Source organism: Natator depressus, chromosome 7 (genome assembly GCF_965152275.1).
Source record: "Natator depressus isolate rNatDep1 chromosome 7, rNatDep2.hap1, whole genome shotgun sequence".
Classification (NCBI taxonomy): domain Eukaryota; kingdom Metazoa; phylum Chordata; order Testudines; family Cheloniidae; genus Natator; species Natator depressus.
The window spans coordinates 44,161,699-44,178,105 of record NC_134240.1 but is presented as its reverse complement, the minus strand read 5'-3'; the positions used below and the strand labels follow the sequence as shown (position 1 = coordinate 44,178,105).

The following is a 16,407-nucleotide window of genomic DNA, read 5'->3' as shown; positions in this document are numbered from 1 at the left end:
AGGAGTGGACACCTGATCAAAAGAGCCAATGGGAAGGTAGAACTTTTTAAAATTGGGAAAGAAACTTTCCCTTTGTCTGTTGTTCTCTGGGCTGCAGGGACTGAGCAGCAATGCTGTAAGCAGCTTAAGCCAGGTATAATTATAGATTATCCATTCACACCTCGAACCTACTTTACAGGTAAAGCAAGCAGAGAACAGACCAAGAGGGATTTTACAGCTAACTGGCTGGCTGGGTGTCCACCAAAAGGAACTCCTTCCCCCAGTTTCATATATCACAGCTCCATTTCCACATCTGTAAAATGGCCACAACCTCTAGCTGCCTGGCTGTTGGGTGTCAGATTTATCACACTGGTTGGGTTGCCCACAGTCCCTTATTACAATGGATGTCTCTCTCTTTTTCTTCATCTCTGTACAACAACATTGGGAGTTGCTGAGGGATGCAAAAAGCAGCAAGAAATACCTTTGGTGAATGTAGGTGGGTGCTGCTTATTATTCTTAATAGTGACTTTGAAATACAATGTTGGCAGCCCTACATGTGGGTAGAGAGCTTTGAAATTCTCAAGCACTATATAACAGCTGGTTTTCATGGTAAACAGCTCTATGGCACCACCTGCTGACACAAGCACTGCAGACAGTACAATGGTCTATTCATGATTTTGGCTGTGTTCTGTTACATTTTAAAATGAGATTGTATTTAGAATTATTCCTGTCTCTTCACATCATGGAAGAGAGGGACTGCATGCGCTGTCACAGGGCCTAGCGGGCTGCTTGCGGACCAACTGTTTATTGCAGCACACCTGCCTGAACAGAACCTGGATGGATCCATTGATATGCTCAGCTCATGGTGATGTTTGGATGAGCAATTGTTACAAAAATTTCAAGCAGCTTAGAACAGTCCTTTTATGGGTGTATTTACTTAAGAGCAGAGTTCTAAAAGAGGAACAGAGACAGATAACCACAGGGCCCTGTCCATCCCCTTGGGAACAGGCAGGATGGGGCTGCTGCAGCTGGGCTAGATCACAGGCCCACGGGACAACATTTATCAGCCCAGACATGCATTTCCATCCTGGAGGGCTCATTTATTAACATGGGTTTATCATGATTGTTTGACAACAAGATAGTTCATCCTATTCCCGACCTTGCATTAATAGAACAGGCTGACCCCGCTCATGATGAACAAGCTCTTCCCTTACATCCAGAGAGGCCAGGTACACCTGGAAAATGAGATCCTTCAGGGTTGCAGAACATAGCTGGCATATCTGGGAAACAAGAATGGCTGGATGTACCCAGGCAGGTCTGGGAAAGGCCCTGGATGATGCATCTGGATAAAGGTACTTGTTAGCTTTGGGAAGGCTTTGTAACTGTGTGCTCAGGGATGTATGGCTATTCTCCTTGTACCTGGTCTGGGAGTAAAGAGGGTTACAGTCTCTGGGATTTAATTTCAAGTGTGAATGATATACCAGGTGCAGTCCTGTCCATTTAAAAGCTCTCCTCGTACTGGAACTCCTTGTTGTTTAGTGGCACACACCCATCCTCAAGGCAGGAAATCTCTTACAGGGAAAGAGGGCTCTTATATGGCCAGAAATGTACCACTGCTGACTTTCAGTGTGGCCTGGCCTACCCATGCACTTTCTTGTGGAATGTCAGTCAAATGAATCACTGTTTGAAAACTGCTGCTGTGCTTTCCAGCATCCACCAAAGGGTTAAGCCCCTTTCCCAAGCATTACCAACCGTACCAAGAAAAGGGGTGTGGAAGGAGAAGTGTGACCAGCAGTTTGTGGGTGTGGGGGGAGTAATTTGCATTGAACGGCGCAGGAGGTGCGCGGGGAGAAGTGCAACATCTATGCATGGGTAGCGGTAATAAAACATGTCAAATAAAACAGGAGTACTTGTGGCACCTTAGAGACTAACAAATTTATTAGAGCATAAGCTTTTATGGGCTACAGCCCACTTCATCAGATGCATTGAATGGAACATATAGTAAGAAGATATATATACACACACACACACACACACACATATAGACTCATGTCAAATCAAGCTGTGATTAACTTGAAGTGAAGAGGGGTGACATGCGGCCTCTTGAATGGATGTAGATTTTATTTTTGCCATGTCTCATGAGACAGAGAGAGAGCCCCATTGGTGAGAGCCAACAGCCCAGTGTGGGAACCATCTTCCTGCTGGTACCTGCTCTCACTTGCCTGTGTGTAGGAGCTCTCCGGAGGACCCAGTGCTGGAAAGGCTGTCTGCTGGATAGATTTTATTCTTCTGAGATGCAGAATGGTATCACCTACATTCCTCTTTCTCTGTCGTAGGAACATAGGAATAGGACTGTTGATCTGATCATTGCTCCATCTCCTCCACTGATGGATACTGAGGGTAACCAGTACCAGTCACTGCAGAGGAAGCTCTAAACTTTCCATAATGGACAGTTCTGCATTAACAAATCTAAGGACTTGTCTACACATGGAATTGTTCCTGATTTAGCTCTGCGTGGACACTTTTATTCTGGAACAGTGACCCTGTGACATTGGTAAATGTAGCTGCAAGGCAAGAATTCTGGGAAGCCACAATGGCCCAAATAAGATGTGCTTTCTGCAGTCTAAGCTGGAGGGCGTCCCATCCTTTGCCTCTTCTTGTGTGGCTAACATCACTATCCTGCTGCTAATGGACAACCAGATTAAAAATGTGCATAATGATTCTGTAGCAGATCGCTGAATCACCGGTGTGGTGCCGCCTGCTGGTCTCCTGGGAATTACCTCAATTCCAGCCTCAGAGCACCCTCTGCTGGCCAGTGTCTCACCTGCTTCAGGCCCCCGTGTCCTTCCCAGACCCCAGCACCCCTTTCCTCAGGGTTCTGCCCCCAGCAGTACCTCCACACTCTGGGTCTCCCCTCCCAGGGGTACCACAACCCTCTATATCCACCTTGCCTCAGTGGCTACTGCCAGTAATCATCTAGCCCCTTTCTCAAGGGGCAGACTGCAGTCTGTAATGGCTACTCATCACTGGCAAAGAGGTTGGACCAGTTGCCTCAGCCTACCCAGGGGGTACATCTCTGCAGCCCCAGTACCTCTTTAGGCGTTAAACAAGGCCTCAGCCTGGGGAGTTGCCAGGCTAGAGCTCCCCAGCTCCTCTTGCCTTTCCCCAGCACTGCTCTGCATCAGGTACCCTCTGTTCCCAGGCAGCTAGGCCCTTCTCCCTCCAAGGCTGGAGAGAGACTCTGACCCCGCTCCTCCCCTAGCCCTTCTTATTGGGGCCTGCTGTGGCCTGATTAGGTGTGGCCCCAGCTGTGGCCGCTTCCCCAATCAGCCTACCTTTTCTCCCGGGAGCGGGGTAACTGCCCCGTTACAGATTCCTTCTCTCATCTCCCCAGCCTGGTCAAACTGAATCTGAGAGTGGACTATCTACCCCCAGGCTGAGCATCTCATCTGTCCCATGTTGTATAGCCATCCAGCTGGGAGCCTTCATTGGATTGCAGCGTCTGAAACAGCTGGATCTGTCTGAGAACAGTTTAGCATCCATTCTACTTCTACCCCCAACCCTGCAGTATCTGAACTTGTTACGCAACAGTATTCTCAGGCTGGAACCCAAGGTGTTTACTAATCTGCTTAGTCTCAGAATGCTCAGCATGGATCAATTGCTACTACAAAAATCCCTGTGGCACATCGGTGGCTGTTCCTGAAGGAGTCCTGTCCCACCTGGGGTAACCTGACCCTGCTCTCTCTCAACTATAACAACCTGACCAGCGTGCCACAGAACCTTCCAGCCAGCTTGAAAAATTTCTTTCTCTCCTTTAACCGGATTACCCACATCTCAAAAGGTGATTTTGGAAACCTCACCAATCTCCGGACGTTGGATGCGAAAGGGAACTGCAGGAGATGTGACCACACACTGAACCTGTGTGCAGAGTGCAATGGTTCCTTCCAAATAGATCCTGATTCTTTTCTTCCCCTGAGGTCCCTGGAGGAGTTGGTGCTGTTTGGACAATTTATTTAATTAACTAGATTCTCAGTTATTTCAGTCTTTGGGGAACTTAAAGATGCTTAACCTGACTGATAACTATCTCTACAATGCCATCACAAGCAGCGCAGCATTCAAATGGCTCACCAGGCTCCAAAAGCTTTTGTTATCTTTTAATTACTGAAAGAAGTACAATGCTCAACCATGCTTTACAATGCTCAACCTGACCCAATCTTTCCAGTACTTGGAGTCATTGCAAGAGCTGGAGAGCAATGGATTTTTCTTCCAGGTGCTCACTGACATGCAACCTTTAATGGGGCTAAAGAATTTCACTAAGTTACACCTGAGCTTGAACTTTATCAGCCATGTTGAGATATCAATGTTTAGCCACTTCCCTAGATGAAACTACATTGACCTTGCAAAGAATAGTATCACAGAAGTGAACAATAGGAATGAGTTCAGGACATGTGGGGACCCCAATCTCCTGGGCTTAAGCAGGCAACTGCTTGTGTCAATAGACGCAGAAAGTGACTTTGAAGAGGGAGCAGCAAATGCAAAGTTTGATATGAACTCCGCCAGTCCTGAAAATGTTAAACCCAGTTACCAGAATTACAGCAAGATTCTCAATTTAGCAGGAAACAATCTTGTGGCTGTGAAAGCAGTGATGTTTAAGAACATAGGTCAAGGCACTTAATGTGAATCATCACAAAATAGCATGTCAATCTATAAATGGCTCGCAGTTCACCCTCTTGAACAATCACCACGTGCTGGATCTTTCCTACAATAAAATCAATTTGTACTTTGAAAATGCCTTTACTGAGCTCCGCCTCCTGGAGGCCTTGGATCTCAGTTACAACAGTTATCACTTCTTGATGCAGGGTATTGGTTACTACCCAAATTTCATAGCACACCTCAAATCTCTGCGGTACCTTAGTTTGGCTCATAGCTCTGTTGATTCTATTTGTAAATTGGCTATCAGCGGCACCTCCTTAAAGGTTCTGATGTTCAAAGGAAACCAATTAGAGATGATGTGAGAGCATGAAGACATCTACCTGAGGTTTCTTCCAGAATCTGACCAATTTAATTAAGTTAGATATTTCCAGCAATCACTTGACAGGCCTCCCTTCACAGATTCTTGAAAACCTGCCTAAGACTTTAAAGATCTTGTGTGTTAAGAGCAAGCACGTCACTTTTTTCAACTGGACCAACCTGCAGCTCCTGCCTAATCCGGAGGTGTTGGACTGGGAATGATCTCCCCTTCTTGTCCCGCAGCAGCATTCTCAGCAAGGCCAAGCTTCGAAAGCTGGTTCTGAGCAAAAACAAGATAGACGATATCTGCAAATACTTTGCCAATGTGGCCATGCTAACTCATTTGGACTTAAGCTACAATTTGCTGCAAAATATTGATAAGGATCAGCTCACAGAGTGCCTCCCAAACCTGATGGAAGTGGACCTCGGATTTAACCCACTGTGCTGCACGTGCGATTTACTGTTTGAATTGATCATCATTAGGAACATCACAATACCCAACCTGACTTATGAAGTCACCCGTGGCTCTCCATGCGAGCTAAAGGGCAAGAGCACCTTCATCCATGAACTGCTTTTCTGCTCTGAGGACTCTGTCTCACTCTGCCTGTTTGGGTTTTCTGTGTTCTTCACCTTGGCATTCTTGGCTGTGCCTACCATGGAATGTCTCTTTGGCTGGGAGCTCTGGTACACCTTCTGTCTGTGCCTGGTACATTTCCAGGTGTGGTCAGTGAAGAAAAGTAGTGCAGAAGAGGTGGAATATGATGCAGTTGTGGCTTTCAAGAAAGATCAGGAAGCTGTAGCCAACTGGGTCTATAATGAACTACAAGTCAGAATGGAAGACTGGCTCGGTTCAAACTTTGTCTTGAAGAAAGAAACTGGATTCCAGGGAGATCCTTGTTGGAAAACTTGTGGGATTCAGTTAGCACAAGAGCAAGAAAATAATTTTTGCGCTTTCCAAGTTCCAGCCCGTGAACGGCATCCTGAGAACTACCTTTCACCTGGCACAGCAGCAGTTGTTGGAGGACAAAAAGGATGTGGTGGTGTTAATTCTGCTGGAGAAGATGGAAAAGAAATCCAAGTAAATCCAATTCAGCTTTGGAAATGTCTCTGCAAGAAGACAGTCTTGTTCTGGCCCGAGAAGCCCTGTGGGCAGCAGTGTTTTGGGGACAAGTTCCGGACAGCCTTGGGCAAGGATAACCACAGGCTGTACGGCAAAAAATGCAGCCTGAGCTTTTAAGATGGACAAATAGAATTTAATTTTTTTTGGAGTGGGGAAAAGTCCTCTTTGGCGGGTCCTATCAACAGGGTCATAAAATTATATGCTGTCCTGCATGTGACTATCAAGAGACCTTGCACAGAAAGATGGTATTGATCATTTGGTTAAGATTTCAAACCCGATATGAGGGAAGTTAGTATTTATTGGGGAGAACCAGGACTGACAAACTGACTGCTAATATTAAAGAGATGCTGTGTCTCTGCATACACTATTCTGCTGGGAAGAGTGCAAAAATACCAGACTGCCGTCAAAACAATAAACACACCAGCTCTACTGGATTCTAGCCAGGACTGGGGAAGCAGAGGTTACTATGCCACAATGAGAGTTTTATGGGCTCAAGGTCAGGGGAATGCTTGAGATTTTGGACTCTAGTTGAGTGCAGGGAAGCAGCAGTATTACCATGCTCCAGTAAGGGAATGGATCAATGGCACTAGGCTCTGTGAATGATTCTGAGCTGCAATAGTGGGAAGCAGCAGAGAGGTACCTGACTTTGGTGTAGGAGGATGATTCATTAATGATGTTTGGCTAAGGTGAGTAGGGGAAGCGGCAATGTTACAGGTCTGCAGGTGTTGAGGGTAGAAGAACAGTGCTTGGTACCATGTTCTACCAATGGGGATATGTAATAAGGGCCTCCATTGTCCCATGGAGTCCTACCCGGATGGTACCAGTTTTCACGGGGAAAAAGACTAGTGAGTGCGGGTGGAAATCCTTTTGATTCTATGCTTTTAGGCTTCAGTAGAGTTCAGACACAAGGAATATGAGGCATCTGATGTGTACGTCATGCTGTAAAGTTAGGGGCACCTGAATCTCTGCTGGGGGAAACTACTGTTAAATACAAAGTACTCTTTCATTGCTATAATGCTAAGAGCCTGACATAATGAAATGCAGAGAGGTAGGACTGCTGCTCCATTCATAACTCTCATTTCTGTGCCTTGGTGTCTTAGAGGATCTCAGATCAGTACAGGCTGCTTTTACATACCCAGTATACTGGATTATGTGGTGAGCCAAGGAAAAAACTCTGTCCTTAACTCTACATTTTCTGGTTTAGGTTGGTTCACATCAGCCCTCTGTATCATCCTTACCAATTTGTACAGTACAGCAGGATGAATGGCTCTCGCCTGTCTCTCAGTGACATACCCCATATCAATGCCACAACTTCCTTTCAAGTCAAACACTACGCGATGATTCCTGTGCATTTTCATTGCCTTTGTAGATATATCTTTTTTAAAGCATGAAAAAGACAGATCAATTGAAAAGGAAAAAAAACCAGGCTCAGGCTGCTGTGGTGCTGATCTCCTCTAGGGGTTTTGTGCATTGGGAAATATTATGTAGTGAGCATGAAGAAGAATGCATAAAACCCGGGGGGAAAAAATGGAAATATTCCTTCCCTGTCCAGCTTTATTCTAACTGTGCTAAACTCGAGCATGTTGCTGACTTCCTGATTGTTGCTTTGGAACCTTTACCAGGTCAGGATTGTAATGTGCTTTCAGGCAACTGAAGACTCCTGCAAGTTGATATTTTTAGTATCACCATGAATAACTTCCAGTGGAAGTGTGTGTGTGTGTGTGTGTGTGTGTGGGGGGAATGTTGTGAGTAAAGCCATTGCAATAGGTGAGGGGACTCAAGCTCAGCCTTCTCGACATCCCCGGTATCTGGTGCATTCCAAAGAGGAGATAATGGGTCTACAAAAGCATCAGTATGAGCTAGGGGATAAGCCCCCCCCCCCCCCCTTGCCAAGGGTGGTTTAGCAATACCCCCAGATGATGTTAGCACTTGAAAGGCTGCTTTCCTGTATATAAAGCAAGCCTGATGCTGAGGTACAGTTGCTGGCACATTGACCCAGATAGAAAGCTCTCTCCGACAGAGAGAGTGGCACTGTTGCTCTAGCAGGAACACTGCATCCCTGAACATGGTGTGATCTTTGGCCTCTAGGCCCTGAGGGGCACTGTGTTGGCACTTTGGTACATTTATGGGGAAGATGGAGAGTGGCCAGGCTCAGTGGACTTGCAATTGGAGATGGAGCCTTTCACATCTAGGTCATTTGTTTTAATCTGGCTCAGCTTCACCGTGGCTTCTTTGCCTTGATTCACCATCTGTAAAGCAGGGAGGATGATCTGTACTTATCTTACAGGAGTATTGTAAGGATAAATTTAGTTAATAATTGTGAAGAGCTATTGGAATATTATTCTTATTGCCATTTTGCGTTTGGTTCAGTGCAGACTATAACCCAGGAGACAAACACACACTGTACTCTCTCCTGCAGACTTCAGTGTTGGCCTGTCCTGTTTTCTTAATGTAAAATTAAAGTCAGATGGTTGCTCCCCGCATGTGAGGAATGTAATGTCATTCACTTTCTGGTTGTCTTTGTGTTCCCTGGAGCAGCCACCCCCCAACCCCTACTACTGGGGTCTGAATTGCTGCTTTGGCTCCCTCAGACAAAGGAAAAAAAGGAAGGAGATGAGCCGGGCCCAGGATCCTGAAGAGAACTCCTCATACTGGCCTATAAACCTCACATAAGCCCCACCTCACAGGGAAGGGTAGGAGAGATGTCCTGGAGGCCAAATTTAGGCTGCTAGGAAAGAGACTGAAATCCAGGACCTCTAGGGTGGCATTCTCCGAAATGCTTCCAGTTCCACGTGCAGGGCCAGGTAGGCAGGCAGAGCTTCAGAGTCTCAATGTGTGGATGAGACGATGGTGTAGAGAGGAGGGGTTTAGATTTATTAGGAACTGGGGAAACTTTTGGGTGGGGGGAGCCTATACAGGAAGGATGGGCTCCACCTAAACCAAGGTGGATCCAGATGGCTGGCACTTAACATTAAAAAGGTTGCAGAGCAGTTTTTAAACTAAGAGATGGGGGAAAGCCGATTGCTGCAGAGGAGCACGTGGATCGGACAGAGACTTCTCTTAGAGGAGAGTCTATTGATAGAGATTCTCTAGGTTTTAGTCAGGAGGATAGGATGGAAGAGAACAAAGTATGGGCCAGATCAGACGAGAAACATTCACATAAAAAAGAATCTGACCCATCAGAAAAGGGCAGACAAATGAACAGTGACAAGTTTTTTAAAGTGCTTGTACACAAATGCTAGAAGTCTAAATAATAAGATGGGTGAACTAGAGTGCCTCTTGTTAAAGGAGGATATTGATATAACAGGCATCACAGAAACCTGGTGAAATGAGGGCAATCAATGGGACACAATCATTCTAGGGTACAAAATATATCGGAAGGACAGCACAGGTCGTGCGGCGGGTGGAGTGGCACTATATATGAAAGGAAATGTAGAATCAAATGAAGTAAAAATCTTAAATGAATCCACATGTTCCATAAAATCTCTATGGATAGTAATTCCATGCTCTGATAAGAATATAACGGTAGGAATCTATTATCGATCACCTGACCAGGACAGTGATAGTGACGATGAAATGCTAAGGGAGATTAGAGAGGCTATCAAAATAAAGAACTCAATAACAGTGGGGGATTTCAATTATCCCCATATTGACTGGGTAAATGTCACCTCAGGACGAAGTGCAGAGACAAAATTTCTCGATACTTTAAATGACTGCTTCTTGGAACAGCTGGTACAGGAACACATAAGGGGAGAGGGAATTCTCGATTTAGTCCTGAGTGGAGTGCAGATTCTGGTCCAAGAGGTAACTATAATCATAGAATATCAGGGTTGGAAGGGACCTCAGGAGGTCATCTAGTCCAACCCCCTGCTCAAAGCAGGACCAATCCCCAATTAAATCATCCCAGCCAGGGCTTTGTCAAGCCTGACCTTAAAAACTACTAAGGAAGGAGATTCGACCACCTCCCTAGGTAACCCATTCCAGCGTTTCACCACCCTCCTAGTGTAAAAGTTTTTCCTAATATCCAACCTAAACCTCCCCCACTGCAATTTGAGACCATTACTCCTTGTCCTGTCATCTTCTACCACTGAGAATAGTCTAGAACCATCCTCTTTGGAACCACCTCTCAGGTGGTTGAAAGCAGCTATCAAATCCCCCCTCATTCTTCTCTTCCACAGACTAAACAATCCCAGTTCCCTCAGCCTCTCCTCAGAAGTCATGTGTTCCAGACCCCTAATCATTTTTGTTGCCCTTCGCTGGACTCTCTCCAATTTTTCCACATCCTTCTTGTAGTGTGGGGCCCAAAACTGGACACAGTACTCCAGATGAGGCCTCACCAATGTCGAATAGAGGGGAATGATCACGTCCCTCGATCTGCTGGCTATGCCCCTACTTATACATCCCAAAATGCCATTGGCCTTCTTGGCAACAAGGGCACACTGTTGACTCATATCCAGCTTCTCGTCCACTGTCACCCCTAGGTCCTTTTCCGCAGAACTGCTGCCGAGCCATTTGGTCCCTAGTCTGTAGCGGTGCATTGGATTCTTCCATCCTAAGTGCAGGACCCTGCACTTATCCTTGTTGAACCTCATCAGATTTCTTTTGGCCCAATCCTCCAATTTGTCTTGGTCCCTCTGTATCCTATCCCTACCTGCCACCGTATCTACCACTCCTCCTAGTTTAGTATCATCCGCAAATTTGCTGAGAGTGCAATCCACACCATCCTCCAGATCATTTATGAAGATATTGAACAAAACCGACCCCAGGACCGATCCTTGGGGCACTCCACTTGATACCGGCTGCCATCTAGACATGGAGCCATTGATCACGACCCGTTGAGCTCGACAATCTAGCCAACTTTCTACCCACCTTATAGTGCATTCATCCAGCCCATATTTCTTTAACTTGCTGACAAGAATACTGTGGGAGACAGTGTCAAAAGCTTTGCTAAAGTCAAGAAACAATACATCCACTTCTTTCCCTTCATCCACAGAACCAGTAATCTCATCATAGAAGGCGATTAGATTAGTCAGGCATGACCTTCCCTTGGTGAATCCATGCTGACTGTTCCTGATCACTTTCCTCTCGTGTAAGTGCTTCAGGATTGATTCCTTGAGGACCTGCTCCATGATTTTTCCGGGGACTGAGGTGAGGCTGACTGGCCTGTAGTATCCAGGGTCCTCCTTCTTCCCTTTTTTAAAGATGGGCATTACATTAGCCTTTTTCCAGTCGTCCAGGACTTCCCCCGATCGCCATGAGTTTTCAAAGATAATGGCCAATGGCTCTGCAATCACAGCCGCCAACTCCTTTAGCACTCTCGGATGCAACGCATCCGGCCCCATGCCCTTGTGCACGTCCAGCTTTTCTAAATAGTCCCTAACCACTTCTTTCTCCACAGAGGGCTGGCCACCTACTCCCCATGCTGTGTTGGCCAGCGCAGCAGTCTGGGAGCTGACCTTGTTTGTGAAGACAGAGGCAAAAAAAGCATTGAGTACATTAGCTGTTTCCACATCCTCTGTCACTAGGTTGCCTCCCTCATTCAGTAAGGGGCCCACACTTTCCTTGGCTTTCTTCTTGTTGCCCACATACCTGAAGAAACCCTTCTTGTTACTCTTAACATCTCTTGCTAGCTGCAGCTCCAGGTGCGATTTGGCCCTCCTGATTTCATTTCTACATGCTTGAGCAACATTTTTATACTCTTCCCTGGTCATTTGTCCAATCTTCCACTTCTTGTAAGCTTCTTTTTTATGTTTAAGATCCGCAAGGATTTCACTGTTAAGCCAAGCTGGTCGCCTGCCATATTTACTATTCTTTCAACACATCGGGATGGTTTGTCCCTGTAACCTCAATAAGGATTCTTTGAAATACAGCCAGCTCTCCTGGACTCCTTTCCCCCTCATGTTATTCCCCCAGGGGATCCTACCCATCAGTTCCCTGAGGGAGTCAAAGTCTGCTTTCCTGAAGTCCAGGGGCCGTATTCTGCTGCTTACCTTTCTTCCCTGTGTCAGGATCCTGAACTCGACCAACTCATGGTCACTGCCTCCCAGATTCCCATCCACTTTTGCTTCCCCTACTAATTCTTCCCGGTTTGTGAGCAGCAGGTCAAGAAAAGCTCTCCCCCTAGTTGGCTCCTCCAGCACTTGCACCAGGAAATTGTCCCCTACATTTTCCAAAAACTTCCTGGATTGTCTGTGCACCGCTGTAGTGCTCTCCCAGCAGATATCAGGATGATTAAAGTCGCCCATGAGAACCAGGGCGTGCGATCTAGTACCTTCTGCGAGTTGCCGGAAGAAAGCCTCATCCACCTCATCCCCCTGTCCGGTGGTCTATAGCAGACTCCCACCACTACATCCCTCTTGTTGCTCACACTTCTAAACTTAATCCAGAGACACTCAGGTTTTTCTGCAGTTTCATACCGGAGCTCTGAGCAGTCATACTGCTCCCTTACATACAGTGCTACTCCCCCACCTTTTCTGCCCTGCCTGTCCTTCCTGAACAGTTTATAACCATCCATGACAGTACTCCAGTCATGTGAGTTATCCCACCAAGTCTCTGTTATTCCAATCACGTCATAATTCCTTGCCTTCCAAGACCACTTGGAAATAGTGACCATAATATAACAACATTTTACATTCCTGTGGTGGGAAGAACACCTCAACAGCCCAACACTGTGGCATTTAATTTCAGAAAGGGGAACTATGCAAAAATGAGGAGGTTAGTTAAACAGAAATTAAAAGGTACAGTGACAAGAGTGAAATCCCTGCAAACTGCATGGACACTTTTCAAAAAACACCATAATAGAGGCCCAACTTAAATGTATACCCCAAATTAAAAAACATAGTAAAAGAACTAAAAAAGAGCCACCGTGGCTTAACAACCCTGTAAAAGAAGCAATGAGAGATAAAAAAGGAATCTTTTAAAAAGTGGAAGTCAAATCCTAGTGAGGTAAATAGAAAAGAGCATAAACACTGCCAAATTAAGTGTAAAAATGTAATAAGAAAAGCCAAAAAGGAGTTTGAAGAACAGCTAGCCAAAACCTCAAAAGGTAATAACTTTTTTTTTTAAAGTACATCAGAAGCAGGAAGCCTGCTAAACAAACAGTGGGGCCCCTGGATGACTGAGATACAAAAGGAGCACTTAAAGACGATAAAGTCATCGTGGAGAAACTAAATGAATTCTTTGCTTCAGTCTTCATGGTTGAGGATGTTAGGGAGATTCCCAAACCTGAGCTGTCCTTTCTAGGTGACTAATCTGAGGAATTGTTACAGATTGAAGTGTCATTAGAGGAGGTTTTGGAATTAATTGAGAAACTTAACAGTAACAAGTCACCAGGACCAGATGGCATTCACTTATGAGTTCTGAAAGAACTCAAATGTGAAATTGCAGAACTATTAACTATGGTTTATAACCTGTCCTTTAAATCACCTTCTGTACCCAATGACTGGAAGATAGTTAATGTAACACCAATATTTAAAAAGGGCTCTAGAGGTGATCCCGGCAGTTGCAGACTGGTAAGTCTAACATCAGTACCGGGCAAATTAGTTGAAACAATAGTAAAGAACAAAATTGTCAGACACATAGAAGAGCATAAATTGTTGGGCAAAAGTCAACATTGTTTCTGTAAAGGGAAATCATGTCTTACTAATCTATTAGAGTTCTTTGAAGGGGACAACAAACATGTGGACAAGGGGGATCCAGTGGACACAGTGTACTTAGATTTCCAGAAAGCCTTTGACAAGGTCCCTCACCAAAGGCTCTTATGTAAATTAAGTTGTCATGGGATAAGAGGTAAGATCCTTTCATGGATTGAGAACTGGTTAAAAGACAGGGAACAAAGGGTAGGAATAAATGGTAAATTTTCAAAATGGAGAGGGGTAACTAGTGGTGTTCCCCAAGGGTCAGTCCTAGGATCAATCCTATTCAACTTATTCATAAATGATCTGGAGAAAGGAGTAAACAGTGAGGTGGCAAAGTTTGCAGACGATACTAAACTGCTTAAGATAGTTAAGACCAAAGCAGACTGTGAAGAACTTCAAAAAGATCTCACAAAACTAAGTGATTGGGCAACAAAATGGCAAATGAAATGTAATGTGGATAAATGTAAAGTAATGCACATTGGAAAAAATAACCCCAACGATACATACAATACAATAGATGGGGGCTAATTTAGCTACAACTAATCAGGAGAAAAATCTTGGAGTCATTGTGGATTGTTCTCTGAAGACGTCCATGCAATGTGCAGCGGCAGACAAAAAAGCAAACGGGATGTTAGGAATCATTAAAAAAGGGATGGAGAATATCTTATTGCCCTTATATAAATCCATGGTACGCCCACATCTTGAATACTGCGTACAGATGTGGTCTCCTCATCTCAAAAAAGATATACTGGCATTAGAAAAGGTTCAGAGAAGGGCAACTAAAATGATTAGGGGTTTGGAATGGGTCCCATAGGAGGAGAGATTAAAGAAGCTAGGACTTTTCAGCTTGGAAAAGAGGAGACTAAGGGGGGGTATGATAGAGGTATATAAAGTCATGAGTGGTGTGGAGAAAGTGAATAAGGAAAAGTTATTTACTTGTTCCCATAACATAAGAACTAGAGGCCTCCAAATGAAATTAGTGGGCAACAGGTTTAAAACAAATAAAAAGAAGTTCTTCCTCACACAGCGCACCATCAACCTGTGGAACTCCTTGCCTGAGGAGGTTGTGAAGGCTAGGACTATAATAGGGTTCAAAAGAGAACTAGATAAATTCATGGAAGTTAAATCCATTAATGGCTATTAGCCAGGATGGGTAAGGAATGGTGTCCCTAGCCTCTGTTTGTCAGAGGGTGGAGATGGATGGCAGGAGAGAGATCACTTGATCATTACCTGTTAGGTTCACTCCCTTTGGCATTGGCCACTGTTGGTAGACAGGATACTGAGCTGGATGGACCTTTGGTCTGACCCAGTATGACCATTCTTATGTTCTCATCTACAAAGCCCCGGAGATATGTTGTGGTCTGCAGCCGGGTACAGGCTACAGTAATGGGGAGTCTGGCTCTATTCCCAGTTCTGAGGGAGACTGTGGTCTTAGAGCATGGTAGCTGTATTTTGTTTGTTATCATTTGTACTGCAGTTGCACCTAGCAGCCCTAGTCATGGAGCAGCACCCCACTGTGCCAGACGCTGTACAAACCTAGAATGAAAAGACTTCAGAAAACATACAGTGTAAGGGTATGTCTACACTGCAATCGGCAAGTAGACATTCCCAAGTTAGCTTTAATCTAACTTCAGTGTGGGCTAGTCCCACAAATAATTACCCAGGTGGGTTTGTACAGCCCGTGCTGAGGTGTACACTGCTGCAGCTTTTCACTGCTACTAAATTAAAGCTAGCTCAGGTATGTCTATTCCAACTGCAATCGTTGCAGTGTAGACATACCTCAAGACAAGAAATGTAGTCACATGTGTAGTAGAAATGTGGAAATGAACTAAAAATATAAATAAATTAATGTTACTTAACGATACTATATAAGATTTCAATACTGCTGTGAAATGTGTTCTACAGGCTTTCCGTTCACATTGAAAGTAAATGGGTTGAAAAATGTTTTTTGGGAGTAGAGCAAAAGTTGCAATTTTTTAATTTTGATTGCAGGTCTGATACAACTAGAACAATGCAACCAGAGCTGGGAGGGAAAGAGTTTTTCTGTTCCACAATTATTATTTTTTTGAGATTTTGAAACATTTTCCTGTCTCAAATCAGGATGAAAAACTGAAATCTCAATTTCCATCATCCTAAACAACAACAAAAACAAAAAAGGGTGGGGTTGAGGGTGGGTAGGTGATTCAGGTCAATCCAAATGTTTCATTCTGATCATTTCAAAAACTGATTTTGACCAGTTAATTTGTTTTACTTTTATTAGCTTAATTTTTTTTTAAAGTTGTTTCAAACTGGAATTTTCTGTTTAGAAAATGTCCCATTTCAACAATTTTGAAATCTTGTTTTTTTCCCTCAAAAATGTTGAGTTAAGAAATTTCAGTGCTGACCCTTCCCATGAAGCATTCTGGTTTTGTCAAATTAGCATTTTTCAACAACACACAACAAAAATTATATTTTCCTGACCAGCTCTAAATACAGCATAAAGTCATTTTGACATGTTTAAAAGATGAGGTTGGCTTGTTTGCGAGACCAGATAAATACTTAGAACCAGGCTTGGCAGAAGTAGTGTCAGAGTTTAAGATCAGAAGGGATCACCGGATCATCCAGTCTGACCTCCCCTGCATACTACACGTCATCAACATCCGCGTACTAAATCCAATAACT

General features: G+C 44.6%; 3 pseudogenes; all 3 read left to right on the top strand.

The window, feature by feature from the left end:
- Positions 1 to 1,169: 1,169 nt before the first annotated feature.
- On the top strand, positions 1,170 to 4,363 carry LOC141991313 (toll-like receptor 9; annotated as a pseudogene).
- Positions 4,364 to 4,485: 122 nt separating this feature from the next.
- LOC141991312 (toll-like receptor 9) lies at positions 4,486 to 5,211 on the top strand (annotated as a pseudogene).
- Positions 5,212 to 5,401: 190 nt separating this feature from the next.
- Positions 5,402 to 6,366, top strand: LOC141991311 (toll-like receptor 9; annotated as a pseudogene).
- The last annotated feature ends 10,041 nt before the right edge of the window (positions 6,367 to 16,407 follow it).